Source organism: Aethalodelphis obliquidens, unplaced genomic scaffold (assembly GCF_003676395.1).
Source record: "Aethalodelphis obliquidens isolate GAN/ISIS:26980383/991018 unplaced genomic scaffold, ASM367639v1 scaffold37, whole genome shotgun sequence".
NCBI lineage: Eukaryota > Metazoa > Chordata > Mammalia > Artiodactyla > Delphinidae > Aethalodelphis > Aethalodelphis obliquidens.
The window spans coordinates 4,695,273-4,711,725 of record NW_020837981.1 but is presented as its reverse complement, the minus strand read 5'-3'; the positions used below and the strand labels follow the sequence as shown (position 1 = coordinate 4,711,725).

The following is a 16,453-nucleotide window of genomic DNA, read 5'->3' as shown; positions in this document are numbered from 1 at the left end:
TCTGCACTGAGCTCATTTGAATCACTTCAGTTTTCCCCCACATTTGATTTTTGTAATATTCAACCCGGTATCTTTAATTTCGCCCATTGTGTGTTCCATTTAACACAACCGTTCTTTGTGCTCACTTTTGGTATTTCATAGAAACAATATGATTATATAGTGAATCTCAAATCATATTGTGTTACTACATGATGCAAGTATATGAGATAAAGGAAGGTAACTCCAATAGAACTTTCCTCCAGTATTCTCACATTTCCTGTCAAGTCTGTTTCAGAGAGGCATTTGTTCAGTTCTCTCGATGGTCCCCTACTTTCTTACAGTATCTTCTCATAGGTTTACTGATCTTCCTCAGTTTGCTCCGTTGTTTTTCATGCCTGTCGTGGCTGCTTGCTTTGGAAGGAATCTCCACTGTGTTTGACACCAAATCAGGGGGTCTCACTGTTTAGCATTTATGCTGTTGTGGTTGTCTACTTGGGGGAGGACTTAAGGGGAGGCATTATACTTTCTGCTTCTTGTGATTACCTCCTAATGGAGAAATCTCTCTTCTGATTTGAATTTGTTATGTTGGCTGTGCACTGGCACTGTCTTTCTGCTTAGAGCTGTCATGGGATGTTAGCATGTTCTTTCACTTATTTTCTATGATTGTTTGGAGGTGGGAAGTGGTTGAGGACGTAGGCAGGGGAGAAGGACCATCTCCTTCCTTAAAGTTTCCCTATGGCTCTTTGATATTCCAGTCTTACAGAAGTCCTTATTTAGATACAGGCACTGATGTTGGTTTTGTATTATGTTGATCATCCCCATGAAAAAGTGGTTGGAGGGACTTTGTTTTCACACAGCCCTCTTAGCTGGCAAGTCCTTGCCCAATCAATCTGTACGTGATCCTTTACACCCATCTTTGGGAATTTTTTTCCTTTCTTTCTAATGCATAATGTCTGGCTTTGATAAAAAGGGTTCTGCTTTCAAGTTTCAAGAATAAAAAGAGGATAAGCTGTCTGAGTATTAACATGATGGAAAAATTTTAAAATATAGCACAGTTGTGTTAGCTTATTTGTGACAGATAATGCATCTCATGGCCATTAGGAACAGAATATTTGTTAGAGCATTCTGTCTATTGTTTAAAGGCATTGGTGGAATGTCATAATATTTACACAAGGCATGAAAGTGTTCCATTATCCGTATATGAAGTCTATAGTGTATCCCTTAAACTGTTGTCATTTAGCTGAATTCCAAGAAAATGTTGCTGGTACCGTTGTGTGAAATGATATAACCAAAAGGCTTATGGAGCTCGGCTTTCTCCACACTCCACCCTCTGTCACAATACAATAAGTCAGAATACTATTACTTATTGAAGCATATGCTTAATGAAAAATTAATAGCATTGCCATATGATGTAATGGTGCAAGATGCTATATTCTGACTAGGATAAGATAGTTACATATTTCTGCCAATTGGTCATCATCTTTTATTTCACATATCCATAATGAGTGCATATTTAGAAAATGTGAGGGCGTTATCTGCTAATGTTTCTGATTATTTAGTGATAATATTGAACCCATGTTCTTACAGAGAGTCTGAGAAGGAGAAAGATGAGAGGGGTTAGAGGAGGGAGGAGGGAAGAGAAAAAAAAGAGAGGGGGAGAGAAGGAGGGAGAGGAAGAAGAGAGAGTGCGATTGCTGTGTGGGTGAGCCTGTGTGTGTGCAGCACAGATGTATAATTTTGGAAGTCTGAATTTTCTATATCATTATTTTGGAACATTACCAAGTAGTGCAATGCTGTGATTTAGTTAAAACTAATTCTGGGTCTATCTAAAATGGTACCTAGCATAAATGTGTTCTCATAGGCATGGTTTTAAACAAAAACATAATAATTTGTTATTAGTTACTCTTCCTGAAAATCACATATTTAAATCCTTTAATAAACTGGGAAAGGTTTCTGTGAATGGCCTAGATAAGGTTGCTTGAACTTAAGTAAGCCTAAAAGAGTCTTATAAATTTTCTCACTTTCCCATACTGTTGCCAGATTAATCTTCCTCCGTTGTGTCTGGTCAGCTCCCTTATCTGCTGAGACCTCCTCGGCCCCACAGCGTCCGCAGCGCCAGGGAGTCACCTCATCCCAGCATTCGGAGTCTCCTGTAACAGGGTGCCCACCTGCCTCTCCAACATTGCGAGCCAGCCTATAATCAATCTGTATCTGGGCCCCAGCTACACCAAGCCTCATTCTGTTCTGCATTCTAGCCCTTGGCTTTCCTTCCTTCGTGCCTATGCAGGGTCACTATGGAATGTCCCTCTCCTCCAACCTCCTGCGTGTAAACATTGTCTTTAAGTGCTCAGCTCACGTGTCTTCTCCTCCAAGTATAGTTATTGCTGAGACATTAGAATAGTCCCTTTCCCCTGTGAACTGGCTGAATCCTCTCTCTCCATCTCTAAGACAGTGAAATGTGGAGCTCCGGCTATGTATTTCCAGGGCCCTGAGTTCTAGTTAGTACATACCAGTTATGCCATATTGGTCTTCGGTGTGATAACTAATATCTCTGAGCTTCAGTTTCCTCATCTATGAAATAGAAGTGATAATATGTATGTTATTCGGTTTGGGAGAATTAAGATGATATCTGAGTCATATATAGTTTAGTGGTTGAGCGATAATAGATGTCAAATAAGCACAGTCTGATCTATGATTTTTATTAAACGTCATTGCTCTCTCCTATTATGTGATTTATTTATGCAAAATCTCTCCCTAGCCTTGGAGTCTTTGGTGACAGAACCTGAGCTAGGTTTGTCTTTACATCCTCAAAGATCTCAGCACAGTTTTTTATATGAAATATGTACCAAATTATATCTTTATGTTTTTAATTCTCAGATGATAGTGTCGTGTTAGCTCAGTTTCTTCCATCACATCTGACCTGAGCAGGACTGAATGATTTGTGCGTTTTGATTTGTGATGGAGTGTGATCTCTGCTTCAGCTGTCTTTTAGGCAGCAGCTACTTCTGGCCTCCTTTGCTGCAGAGACAAGCCGGGCTTTGGAGCCCTGTGCCCTCAGTGAGCTTGATGGTTGCAAAGATATTTTCAGTGTGCTGATGGGTACGGCTGGGTTTAAGAGATGAGATATGTGGAGTGTGATTAAGCCTGTGTCTACTCATTGTCAAACCAACATTACTCATTATAAACTTTTAAGTCTAGAGATTTGAAACGTTTAGCGTTTATTCATATGAATCATATCCACTGTTGGTTGGGTCTAGTTAGAGATACTTCATGCGACTCTACAAACTTTCTCCCATGGCTGGAAATCAACTCTGTAGAATCTTGTCTCCCATGTTGGCCACTCTGAATCTATGATCTTTGTGTTGTGCTGGTGTCTTCAATTCTTCACACTTCAGTTAAGCAGTGTGGATGAGTGGACATCTCTTGGGTTTTTGGAGTCAGACAATCTGGACTTTAGTCTTGATATTACCACTGATTCTGTTTGACTTGTTCATATTATTGCATCTTTCTGAGTCTCAGTTTCCTCACCTGGGGAAATGTTGTTAATACTGCCTACCTCTAGGGCTGTTGTAAGGAAGCAGCCGCATAGCACAGGGAGATCAGCTCGGTGCTTTGTGACCACCTAGAGGGGTGAGATAGGGAGGGTGGGAGGGAGGGAGACGCAAGAGGGAAGAGATATGGGAACATATGTTTATGTATAACTGATTCACTTTGTTATAAAACAGAAACTAACACACCATTGTAAAGCAAGTATACTCCAATCAAGATGTTAAAACAACAACAACAACAACAACAACAAAAATGACACAAAAGGATATCCGTGCTAGAGCAATGTGTGCATATATCAAGGACCCTATGAATATTAATTATTTCTTCCACACCTCCCCCTTTTTCTCCCACCTACATCATCATGAGAAATAAGCCTAGTCAAAAGCATAAGTCTCAAATAGTACTACCCTTTTTCTTTTAAACATCTCCACTTTTTAAAAACCGTAGGATGGCAAGCTGTTTTTAAAGAGAAACACGTTTTCAGATTTCAAGGATATTTACTACTTTAATGACTGTTGACAGTCAAAAGGTATGAAGGATAAAACTTTACCTTGTTTTAGAAAATGTACTTTTGAAACCACAAGGCTCAACTAACAAATTTCTTTTCTAAAACTGACAGTAGAGCTTGAGGAAAATGATGAAAAATAAGTAGAACAATTTCCAAAACTCACTCAAAAACTATTAAAAGAAATGCATCAATGTTTTCAACTATGTAATGTTGAATAATTGGGACATTCTAAACTATTATTACTGGTTCTTTTGAAAATCAAAAGTTGCACTTTAGCAAAAATACATGAATGTGACTTTTTTAAAGCACATTAATCAAATTAAGAAAAATTAATTAAGCGATTAAGCAAAATTAATCTTTATTAATTGTGCTAAGTTGTATTTTATTGTATATGCATTATATGTTTGTATGCATTTTAAAACACTTGAGATCCAATCTTGAGAGCACTGTTAATTCTGGGTTAAAATCTTCTGTGATTTTACCATTGTGATGAATAATTATGATCAACGTCATGCTTAGATTTTCTGAAATCTCTGGAAATAAGTGTTGGTTTTTTTTTAAATTAGACACTTCCTTGGCCAAATGGGTAGTTAAAATTAATACCACATATTTAGGATAATGGTATGATATTTATTAAATTAAAATGAAAATATATTGTTTGAGAAAGAGTTTTCCCTTGGAGAGTTTAGGGCATTTTATAATAGTGTTTAGGTTTGTAATGAGACTACATAGACCTCTTATGTTTTTCTCTTTGGGAGTCATAACACAATCTGAAGAAATGAGTTCTTAATTACTAAAGAGATTCATATGTGCTCATATAAAATAAATTTCATTTATGCTTTTAACAACTTGAAGACTAGAATAAAATTGACTAAAACTACGGTTGTGCTTACAAGTATTGGTGATAACTTTAATAAATGATGCTTCATCCATGTCTTGAATCTACTTATATTGCTAATTTATTACTTCTAGATAATACCGAGATGCATGAGTCCAGTTTAGTGGGGAGCTGATACACGGAGGGTACAAACTGAGTACAGTGATACTTGCTTCAATCAGGCATACTTAGATAGATATCTTATTTCATGATTTTGCTTGACAGTATTAACTTCTTTGCTAATATGTATTCTAAATATATTTTGGTCAGAACATAATCATGCCTAACCCAGTGGTGAGACCCTTTCCAAACTTATCAGCTTGAAAATTGGTTGGAAGGATGCTAGATGATAAAAAATTAAATTTTGGTTAGTTTCTAATGAACTAAGTTCGATTTTTCCTGTGTTTTACAAATTATTTATAATAAACTATTGGAACGTAGTTTACCTATACTTTAAAAATACACATATTTCTATTAATCAGTAAATTTTATGTAGCATAGAAAAAATATAGTATGTATTTTTGCATTTGATCTTCCCCCAAATCTTATGAAATAGTCATTCTTATCCCATTTGGACAGAAAACAATTGTGAAATTCAGGTCAATTAAGTGACATACAAAGGGCATATACACAGTTTCCATTTTTTCCCTATAGGTTACAGAATGTCACTGAAGAGATGTAAGCCATGGGGGCAAATGGTCAAGTTTGTAGTTTAGAGTCTTCTGGGAGAAATGTGAATGGTCGATTCATGAGATCTACAACTGGAGACAGATCTCTGTCATCCTTGGCTCCTACCTTTCTGTCATAGCCCACATCCCCTGCATCAGGAAAGCTGTTAACTATAATTTCAGCACATAGCAACAAGCCAACTATTTATCAAGATCACTGTTTTTACCGCCCTGGTCTCTACCTATCAACTCTTGCCTTCACCTACAGAGCTTCCTAACTGGTGTCCCTATTTATACTCTTGCTTTTGCTAATCTAAATATAGCAGTCAGTGTGACCCTTTAAACATGTAAGACCACAGTATATCATTGCAGATCCAACCTTGTCGTAGATTTTGTTTCACTCAGAGGAAAAGCCAAAGTCCTTCCTACAGCTACAAAGCCCGACATGCTCCAGATCCTTTTCTTCATGCCGTTTTCCCACTCCCCTACTCCCCTCAGCCACTCTGGCCTGCTGGATCTTTCTTGAACATACAGTCATGCTCTTGCCTCAGGCCTTTGCCCTGGTTGTTTCTTCTGCTTGAAATACCCTGCGTGGATCTCCATGTGGTGAATTTAAAAATACACCTCAAATCTCTAACGAAATGTCATCTTCTCAATGAGAAGTGAGCACATTATTTTAATTGCAGCCTATTTACCTCCCTTGTTTCTGATTTTCCTTACACTGATTTGCTTTTTTTCCCTTCTATAGTACTAATCACCTTCTAATAAACTATGCAGTTTATTTATTTATTTTGTGTATTGTTTAGTGTCTGCCTTGTCCTATCACAATATGGATTTCACAGGGACAGGAATGTTTACCCGTTTGGCTCACTGATGCATTCCAAACACCTAAAACAGTATGTGGCATAAAGAATATCCTCAAAAAGTATTTGCTTAATGAATGAATGGATTGAATGTTGAGGGAAGCATCTAAGATAACCAGACATGTATTGTTTGCAGGACTATTTGAAAATGTAGTATGGCTTTTAAAATCTGAAGCTTGAAATAATGCTTTTATCCATTTTTAGTTAATCCTAAGATTGGAGGAGAACCTCTAAAGCATCCATAAAAAATCATGTTCTCCAGCTCAGGCAATTTGGGCCTCCTTGGTTTTCTGTTCAGGTGGAATCTTTCCTGTATACTTTTCTTTGTTTATTTTCTTTGGTGCAAGAGACAGTGGTCAAATTCAGAAACTATGACTTCCTTATCAATTCATATTGATGTTAACATCTCTGTGGTTTTTAATTGACAAGAAGAGTCATAAATGCAAATATAAAAAGAGATTATTTCTCCATCAGAGAAACTGTTATAAAATACCATCAAAAATAAATAAAAGAAAACCATTAAATGATTAATATTTGCAACCTGAAAGCCTCTTCAGTAGTTTCCTTCTTATAATCACTCTAGAGTAAAAGATGAATAAAATGGAAAATATTGTTAGAATAATTTATTCACCAAAAGCTCCAGAAATGAATATATTAACTTACTAATCGTACATCTGTAGCAAGCACTAACAGCGGAGTATGAAATTTGGTTAATAGGCAACTTGAAAGAAAATCTTGAATTAATGCAATTCATTGCAATATGATACTTTCTGTTGCAAAATTACTAAAATTGATTCTTGTTTTTAAGTGGTCTTACAAGAACATAGCTGCTATTCTGTTCTCTTCGTCTTTTAAAATAACTTCATTCAATTTGTGAATTTGTTTAGTTTTTAATATAATACCCTGACAATGTTACATAGAGATTCTAAACTAAAACTAAATGAACGTTGTCCTGTTTCTTTTTCTTTCTGCTCTGAATCAAAAACAATTCTCCATGAACAATTTCCAATTATAATGAAGATAAATATAGTGTTCTAAAACATATTTCTGCTACTGTTTGAAGAAAGCTTCTAGGACTGTCCTTCAGACTCATACATTTAAAAAAGGAATGGACAAGAGAGAAAAGCAAAAGAAAAGAGAAAAGAAAAGAAGAAAAAGGAAGAAAAGGAGAGGAAAAGATGAGGAATAGAGAGAGAAGGGAAAGAGAGGACAGGGAAAGATAAAGAAACTTGTATGTTATTCCCCAAGTGCCCTATTTTCCACCCATAATAAAGCTAATGAATTTTGAGACTTCCCTGGTGGTCCAGTGGTTAAGACTCCACTCTCCCAATGCAGGGGGACCTGGGTTCGATCCCCGGTTGGGGAACTAGATCCTGTATGCCGCAACTAAAGATCCCATGTGCTGCGACTAAGACCGGGTGCAGCCAAATAAATAAATAAATATTTTTTAAAAAATCTTTTTTTTAAAAAAAAGATGCTAACGAATTTTTAGTCTTACTTTCTAAAATCAGAAAAACTAAATGATCTCTTCTTACATTGATTTTTTTCTGATTTCAAAATAAATCCTACTGCCTGAATTAAGAGGCTAAGAGGAAAAGGCATTTCCAATTCCTAAAGTATCAAGTTGACCAGTTATTTCATATTGTAATATCTGTATTCACAGAAATACATATGGATGCTCTCAGGTTATGTGTGAGTTTGGGACCTAATAAACTTCCTTCCTCTTGTTTTAGAAGGGGGTTATGATAGAATTGTGATGCCATTAGTAACCTTAGACAGTCATTTTCCTTTATTTTGAGCCCTTTAAAAACCTTTTTATAAAATTGCACACATACATACAGTGTAGTGTTTGCAAACTTGAAAATCTCTTTTGGGACAAACTCATCTTGCAATACTTCCTACCTGTGTTTTCCTCTCACTGTATCCCTTATCCTTAATAGGACAAAACATCTATTATTATATAAAATAAAGAAAACTGTGACTAACAAGACTTCAAATCTACATCCAAATCATGACTACACTTGCCAAATATGATTTTGTCTTTGTGTTTGTAGATACTGTGACTCCAGGGACTTCATTATCTCAGGCCTGGCGCATCTCAAGTTTCTCTAAAAAGCCAAATCACCTTGTCTTTAGGTCTTCAGAGGCTTCCCATCCCTGTTCACTATTTGTCTCACCTTTGGATTCCTGTCTTATTCAACCTTAATGAATCCTACTACTTTTGTATGCACCCACTGTCCAAACCTGTGAAGGCTGGGCAAATTAAATGTGGCATAAAAATATAACTACTTTATTTATTTAAAAGTAGAGGACAATTGCAATTCAGTGCAGGTGTTTTCTATTAACTGTGTGCTTGTTTGCATTAGGTTCAATGTGTAGCTTATGCTTCTTTCATGGAAACGTGAGGATTGCCTCTCTGACTCATGGTCAGACTTTGGGCTCTCTGCATCTTTAGTTCGTACCATGTCAGTGTGCCTTTTAAAGGCCTGTTCCTCCCCTGCACCCTCGATGAGAATGGAAAGGACTCTAGCTCTCTTGGCTGTGCCATTGTGGTTTACATAGGCAACCTGGTGAGGAGAAGATTACATTTCCAGATGTTTATATAGCTCTGCTAAGTATCTAAGAGATGGAACACTTAAAACACACAACTGTGCATAGAGAGTCAGGTTTGGGACATTTGGAAAGTGATGACAGCAAAACTCAGGTTAGGAGTTAAGATAATTTTGAAGAAACAAATCTATGACATGGAATCTTGTTGGCAGGAGGAGCCTCCCAAATCGCCTCATCCAACAGGGCAGTGATGAAATGATCCCACAGACCAAGCAATCTGAGTAATTGTTCTTCATATTTGTAACATTTTTTTTTATAAAAACACATCCCTTGCCTCAGAGCTTAGTTCTTCATCAGCACAGGCCCTCAAGAGTCCTTTGGAGGAATTTAAACCTATGTTTCAAACCTGAGCCACTCTGCTGCATGCGACTGTCATTGGAGCTAAGAAAACAGCAGCCTTCCTTATAAATAAACTCTATTCAACGATTTGCATTTTTGCTGCCTTTGGTCTGCACATTTATTTTATTTTTACTTATTTATTTTTTGGCTGTGTTGGGTCTTTGTTGCTGCATGCGGACTTTCTCTAGTTGCAGCGAGCAGGGGCTACTCTTTATTGCCGTGCGCGGGCTACTCATTGCGGTGGCTTCTCTTGTTGCGGAGCATGGGCTCTAGGTGCGCGGGCTTCAGTAGTTGCAGCATGTGGGCTTCAGTAGTTGTGGCTTGCAGGCTCTAGAGTGCAGGCTCAGTAGTTGTGGCACACGGCTTAGTTGCTTAGTGGCATGTGGGATCTTCCCAGACCAAGGTCGAACCTGTGTCTCCTGCATTGGCAGGCGAATTCTTAACCACTGTGCCACCAGGGAAGTCCTGGTCTGCATGTTTAGATGCCAGTGTTATCCTTCATAAAATGTCACGTACCGAAATGGGCAGAGTAGACATATAATACACTAGGTGTTCACTTCTTAACTCCTTTGCATTCTATTGGATTTAATGGAAATCCTACCTAGTGAAGGAGCTATTTAGAATTATCTGGGGGTAAATACCAACGATGAGTATAGTTTTGTCTGTTCTTACTTTCTATATATTGATATATGACGCAGTTAGTATTTAAGTTGGTGCATGTAACAAACATGCCGTACTACTTTTTATCCCAAACAAACTGGAATCACTATATACATCCCTTTCTCTCTCACTTCAAATCCAGAGCAAAAGGCCTTGCTTGTTTCTTCAGTAAACCTGACGGGAATGGAGGCCTACAGCGTTCTGAGTATGTGCCAGGCACTTTCTCCCCTTATGTTTATATCGCACATAGTTTTAGCCTCCTCATTTTATAGATTATAAAATAGAAACTCAGAGAAAAAGGAACTTGTCATGTTCATGAAATATTAAGGGGTGAATTCAAACCCAAATCTTTAGGGTTTTCCCACCCCTCTACAGTGATAAATTTTCACATGGATTAAATGTTATTACGTCCATCAGTGTATGGTAGCAAGAAGAGCACCGTTCTTTTTTATTTTCCCAAATATATTATTTTTCTAATTGAAATATGGTTGATTTACAATATGGTGTTCGTTTCAGGTATATCACATATTCTTTTAGCGCCACCTATGTACCAGTCACTATCTCTTTTCTTTCATTATTTTTGTTTATTCTTCTTCACAACCCTATCAGTTAGGTACCATTATTATCTTTTTTTAATGCTTATCTTATTTTTTTTACCATTTAAAAAATTAAAGTATAGTTAACTTAAAATGTTGTGTTAGTTTCAGGTGTATAGCAAAGTGATTCAGTTATACATATATATATATAATATGTGTATTATATACACATATGTATATTCTTTTTCAGATTCTTTTCCATTATAGCTTATTACAAGATATTGAATATAGTTTCCTGTGCTATGCAGTAGGTCCTTGTTGTTTACCTATATTATATGTAATAGTGTGTATATGTTAATCCCAAACTCCTAATTTATCTCTCCCCCACTCCACTATACCCTTTGGTAACAATAAGTTTGTTTTGTATGTCTGTGAGTCTATTTTTGTTTTGTAAATAAGTTCATTTATATCAGTTTTTAAGATTCTGCATGAGTGCTATCATATGATATTTGTATTTCTCTGACTTACTTCACTTAATATGATAATCTCCATGTCCATCCATGTTGCTGCAAATGGCATTATTTTATTCTTTTTTATGGCTGAGTAATATTCCATTGTGTATATATACCACGTTTTTTATCCATTCATTTGTCGATGGACACTAAGGTTGCTTCCATGTCTTGGCTATTGTAAATAGAAGAGCACTGTTCTTTTTTTTTTTTTTTTTTTGCGGTACGCAGGCCTCACACTGTTGTGGCCTCTCCCGCTGCGGAGCACAGGCTCCGGACGCGCAGGCTCAGCGGCCATGGCTTACGGGCCCAGCCGCTCCGCGGCATGTGGGATCTTCCCAGACCAGGGCATGAACCCGTGTCCCCTGCATCGGCAGGCGGACTCTCAACCACTGCGCCACCAGGGAAGCCCAAGAGCACTGTTCTTAAAGTCAGAAGACCTGGGTCAAATCCTAACTCCAGTAGATTCCAACTATGAGAACTTGAACAGTTTCTGTGAACTGAAGCTCTCAGGTGCACTTTCCCAACCACATCTTCCCTCCCGAACCCCGGAAGAGGCCACTGATGTCTTGAATTTGGTATGCATCGTTACCTTGATTTCCTTACAGTTTCCCCTAAACAATATGATGACTGTGTTGCATTTGGAGGCTTCATTCTATGCTGTGATCAGCAATGACATAAGAACTCTGACACTCAGCCTGCTCGCCTTATGTCCTTATCAACTCAATTAGAACAGCTTCACTCCAGGAACTCCAGGGACTACATAGTCACCATGCTGTTTTTAAGTTCTGTTTTATGCATTTTGGAAAACAGACTTGATTTTTGGAAGAGCTCATGTACATCCTACATAACAGGAGTGGGATTGTTTTGGGATATTCTGGTAGTTATCAAAGTTCTCCATTATCAGGGATAGGCAATATAGTGCAGGAGTAAAGCAGGAGTTGAGAACACTTCTTGGGTATATTGCTTAATATTTATGAACTCGTTTCCTTATTTAATTGGTGATGATAATTATCTTTTTTGTTTGTTTGTTTGTTTTTGTTTTTTGTGGTACGCGGGCCTCTCACTGTTGTGGCCTCTCCCGTGGCGGAGCACAGGCTCCGGATGCGCAGGCTCAGCGGCCATGGCTCACGGGCCCAGCCGCTCCGCGGCATGTGGGATCTTCCCGGACCGGGGCACTAACCCGTATCCCCTGCATCGGCAGGCGGACTCTCAATGAGTGCGCCACCAGTGAAGCCTGATAATTATCTTTAAAATCCATTTTTTTTTGGTGTGAGGATTCAATGAAATATGGAGTATTTATAGTAAGTGGTAACCCATGATATTATACAACTATTAGTATCCATCTTCCAAATTTTACCATTCTAGCCCCAGAACCCCAGAGAAGGACATACATACCAACTTTATTCATTACATTTCTATTAAATAGTTGAAAGGTAACTTGTACACACATAGCCTGGCAACTTCAATCTTTTTATACTCCAAATAATTTGAAAGGATATGTGGTGTTGGCTTCACTGAACCACATCAGAACACTCCAGAGATGACACTTTTCTACAAATCCCTGCTTTTCCTTTTCTCCTTTCTCCTGGCCACATATGCAAGAAAACAGTTTTAAAGCATTTGTTTCAGTTTCTTTGTCTCTCCCAAGGCTGCATGGCAAACGCATTTTTTGTTCATTCTTTTAAAAAAATGTTGAATTCTTAGTGCGTGCCAGGCATTATGAATGTATGTTTGGGAGAGGAGGAAAGCAGTGATATTATCTAATTCACATTTTAAAAGATTACTTTGGTTGCTTTGTGGAAAACGAGTGTGTGGTGGGGTTGCTGATATCTGGGGACATGTGAAATAGTGAGTGATTAGTTAGCAAGGAATCATGAGTCCAAGAAAGAAATTTGAGATATAGTTTGAAGAGAGAAGAGAGAGGTCACGCTGGTGAATCCCATGTGTAGAGGAGAGAGGAAAAGAAAAGGAAGACTCCCTGATTTCTGAACAAGAGTATCTGGGTAGGTGGTTTTGTATTTAGTCAGGAACTCTGGAAATTCAGTAGGTTATGGGTAGAATCATGAGTTTGGAAATATGTTTGAGTCTCATATAAGATATGCAAATGGAAATGTCATGTAGGCAACTGTATACATGAGTCTTGATTATAAAGAATTCTGGAGGAGATAAACATTGGGAACTCTATAGACTATAAATGATATTTAACTTAGTTTTTGACAGAATATAGGATAAATAGATTAGGAAGAGGATAGGTTCCAGGATAGGGCCCTGATAATCATCTGCTATGGTAAAGTAGTGGAAGCAAGGTAGGAAAATGTGACTGAGATGTACGAGGTGAGGTTGCAGGAAAACCAGGAAGCTGCTGTCTCAGAAGCCAAGAGGTAAGTGTATTTTAAGAGTGACAGAATGGCCAGTTATATGGAGGGCTATTTAGAGGTTGAGAAAGGTGATTGGAATGTTTCCACTGGATTTGGCAACACGGGGGTTGCTAGTGACCATTGTAAGAGAAGATTTAGTGGAGTGGCTGGGGCAGAGGCCAGGTGGGAGTGATCTGAACTGCTTAATGGAAAGTGAAAAGGAGGAGAAAGTGTTTGTTGACATCTCCTTTGAGAAGTTTGGTTGAGAAGGGCAGCAAAGAAAAATAGCAGTTTATGAGCGGGGAGGGCATATGCAGTAAGGGAAGGCTTCGTTTTGCTTTAAAAAAAGTGATACGCTTGGGACTTCCCTGGTGGCGCATTGGTTAAGAATCCTCCTGCCTGGGCAGGCGACACATGTTCGATCCCTGGTCCGGGAAGATCCCACATGCTGTGGAGCAACTAAGCCCATGAGCCACAACTACTGAGCCTGCGCTCTAGAGCCCACGAGCCACAACTACTGACGCCCACGTGCCTAGAGCCTGTGCTCTGCAACAAGAGAAGCCACCGCCGTGGGAAGCCCGGGCAACACAAGAAAGACCCAACTCAGCCAAAATAACTAACTAACTAAATAAATAAAACCATTAAAAAAAAGTGATAGGGCTTCCCTGGTGGCGCAGTGGTTGAGAGTCCACCTGCCGATGCAGGGGACTCGGGTTCGCCCTGGTCCGGGAAGATCCCACATGCCGCGAAGCCGCTGGGCGCGTGAGCTATGGCCGCTGAGCCTGCGCGTCCGGGGCCTGTGCTCTGCGGCGGGAGAGGCCACAACGGTGAGAGGCCCGCGTACCGCAAAAAAAAAAAAAAAAAGTGATAGCCTAGAGCAGAGTTTATCAAACTGAAGTTTGTGAACCATTAGTGGTCTTAAAACAATGTTAGTGTGTTTCAATAATCATTTAAAAAATTAAATAGAATAAAACAAAAAATTATCAAGGTACATCTCATGTGGTAAAGGTAAGAATTTTATTTTTATGGGATATATTATTACGAAACCTTTACAAATAATTGCATATTTACACACATATGTACAGGTATATATTTTATCATAATATAAAATACGTTTCCTCATGTGGATCACAGTTTAAAAACTTTGGAATGCACTATACTAGGGCATGTTTGCAAGGTGACAGGGATAAACTAGTAGAGTAAAAGACACTGATGACACAGAAGCGAGGAAAACCAAAGAAGTAAAGTTCTTGAGCAGGACTGAGGAAGTCCTTACTCAATTCTCTTATCCTTTTGCTTCTCATCCACATACTTTATGCCTTCATGTAGTCATTTAAGCTGATCATAAATGAACAAATCCCATATTTTTTTCAGGTTTTAATGGTAGAGTTTAAATAAATATCCTTTTTTCAACAGTAAAGATTTGTCATAGACACTGTGTTATGGACTTAATTGTTTCTCCCCAAATTCTTATGCTGAGATCCTATAACTCCCAGTAACTCAGAATGTGACTACATTTGGAGATAGGATTTCTGCAGAGGTAATTAAATTAAAATTAGGTCATTGGGGTGGACCCTAATCCAATATGATTGATATCCTTAAAAGATGAGAAAGTTTGAATGGAGAAACACACAGAAAGAAGACCACTGAGAAAATAAATTTTTGCAGTTGAAGCCCCCCAGTCCGTAGCATTTTGTTGTGGTGGCCCTAGCAGACTAGTATCATGCCAGTTACCTTCTTTGGTCTCCTTTGACTGTTACTACACTCTGAGGTGGAGACCAGGATCATGAATGCCTGTTACAGATGAGAAAACTTGAGATGTAGAGTTCAGAAATGACTTACCCAACGCTGGGGATCCAAATAGCTAGTAAGTAGAAAATGAAATTTTATAGATGCTTGCCCAGTGATCGGTCCATGACAGAAGGCTATGTAACAGGCTTTTTGGTCATGCTCTGCCTATAGTGGTAGATATGAATTTATGCTGGTCCATTTATTAAGACCAGAAGCTACACTTCTCTGCAAATATAAATTCTGATATCGATGAAATAAGACTAAACATTTAAAAACTTTAGAAATCCCAGAGATGACATATATTAACATTTAAAAATCATCACTTTTATGTATCCCATGAAATTGTATAGCTCAATAAACGTTTTTAAGTTTAGTTTCTCAGTAAGACATGATAAAGCCGGACCAGTGCATGGCATATAGTTGTTTTTTAAAAAAAATCTTCTTTATGAGCGATTACATTTCTCAGAACAAGCACTAGGGAATAGCTCAATAAAGTAGTAATCATTTGTTACTTTGGTTTCCTGATACAAACACCATAAGTGAGAGATCCCAGTAAAGTTGCTTTCCATCTTTCTGTAATGTTTTTAGGGTCCTTTTTCTAAACTTCATATCTTGACTTGACTTTTAAATTTCTTAATGAAATGTCCTATAATAATTAAATGCTTCCAGTGACACTTTAGAGTCTGCAGCACACTTAGCATGTTGTGCTAATTCATTCATTCATTTGTGTTTTTCAATAACCATTTATCAAGAGACTCTTGTTACTCTTACACTGGTGAATAAGACATGATCTTAAAAAATTCACAAGTTATTGAAGATGATGTGTGTGTGTGAGTGTGTGTGTGTGTGTGTGTGTGTGAATCTTGCTTCATTGCAATGAATGTCCTTATGCCTTACGTATGTCACATTATGAAAATGTGTTAGAGTTCTTCTAGGGTACAAACCTAATTGTACAAACCAAATTGCTGGGTTGTAAATTGTATCCACCTTCAGCTGTGTAGTGTTAAATAGATCTTCAGTTTACTCTTCTATTACTGTTCTCCCACATTCTAAAATCAGTCAGATTTATTGATTTTTGACAATCTTTAATAAGCATAAAATAACTGATTATTGTAATTTGTGATTCCCTGATTATTATATGCTTTTAAGTTTATATAGTATATATATATATATATATATATATTTTTTTTTTTTTTTTTTTTTT

General features: G+C 37.8%; 1 protein-coding gene across 3 annotated transcripts in view; it reads left to right on the top strand.

The window, feature by feature from the left end:
• NRG3 (neuregulin 3) overlaps positions 1–16,453 on the top strand; it is a 1,055,004-nt gene that overhangs the window by 119,054 nt on the left and 919,497 nt on the right. The gene's annotated exons all lie outside the window — the stretch shown is intronic.